This window comes from Apis dorsata, unplaced genomic scaffold (assembly GCF_000469605.1).
Source record: "Apis dorsata unplaced genomic scaffold, Apis dorsata 1.3 scaffold_61, whole genome shotgun sequence".
In the NCBI taxonomy this organism is placed as follows: Eukaryota; Metazoa; Arthropoda; class Insecta; order Hymenoptera; family Apidae; genus Apis; species Apis dorsata.
Window position 1 is genome coordinate 923,229 of NW_006263361.1, and position 1,005 is coordinate 924,233.

A 1,005-nucleotide genomic window follows, 5' to 3' on the forward strand; every position below is an offset into this window, starting at 1 on the left:
CAAGGGAAAGGATTCGTTCGAGATATTTTTAGATCTAAATTTGAAACTTAGTAGCGGTTGTCTCCGCTTAAACATCTTCGTCCAACATATTTTTTTCACAGTTGCTCGGCAAATTGGGTCATTTATTTTCGATCCCTGTTTTTTAGGGTTGTAGGAAAATCTGAGGATATTCTGGGACACTTGTAAATGTCTCTAATATATCGTAATCTTAAGTTGTACATTTACATTGGTAAAATAACATGTTTTTTTTTTTTAATTTCTACACAAGTACGTTTCATCTTTTAAAATCGTTTTGTATCGATCGCGATATTCGTCAAAAAAAAAAGAGAAATCCAGATGTATTTGATGAAATTTTGCGACAAGTACAAATATTGTTCAAAATTATATCTTGAAGGGAGAAAAAGAAAATAAATAGAATTCATTTTGAACTTGAAACTATCTTTCCAAGAACTCTTCGACGAAGATGGAAAACAAAATCCGATTAAAATCTAAAATCATCGAAGCAAATCTCTGTCGCGTCACTCTCTTTGCAATCGAGTGCAAACGCGAAAAATTCCTCTTGGAAACGAGACGATCATCCGCATCGTCCGATCGATCGATGGAACCGGAACCGCGTTTCGGGTTACGTAACACGCGTGATCCAAGAGACACGTCGAAACACGGGTCTCGATGCTGCCACGGTGATATTTAAAACCGGCACGACCCCCGCTGGCAACGAGAACAAAAGAAAGTGAAGACGAGTGACTCAGGTGGAGTAGCCTCGGGCCGGTGTGCGTAATTATGTCACCGGTCCCCCCGTTGGTGGGACGAGGAGGAGAGGAGGAGGTCGATCGTGCGGAAAGAGGAGGTTCTGCTTCGCCGCTGCGAGGGAAAGAGGGAAAAGGGTCGAGGAAGGGTGAGGGGGGAGCGAGAGGTCCTCTGCAAATAACGTGAATCACACACCGGAGGGGGGAGAGGGGAGGCCTGTGTGCGTCTCTCCTCCGTGTCGGGTAACTTTAGAAGCGG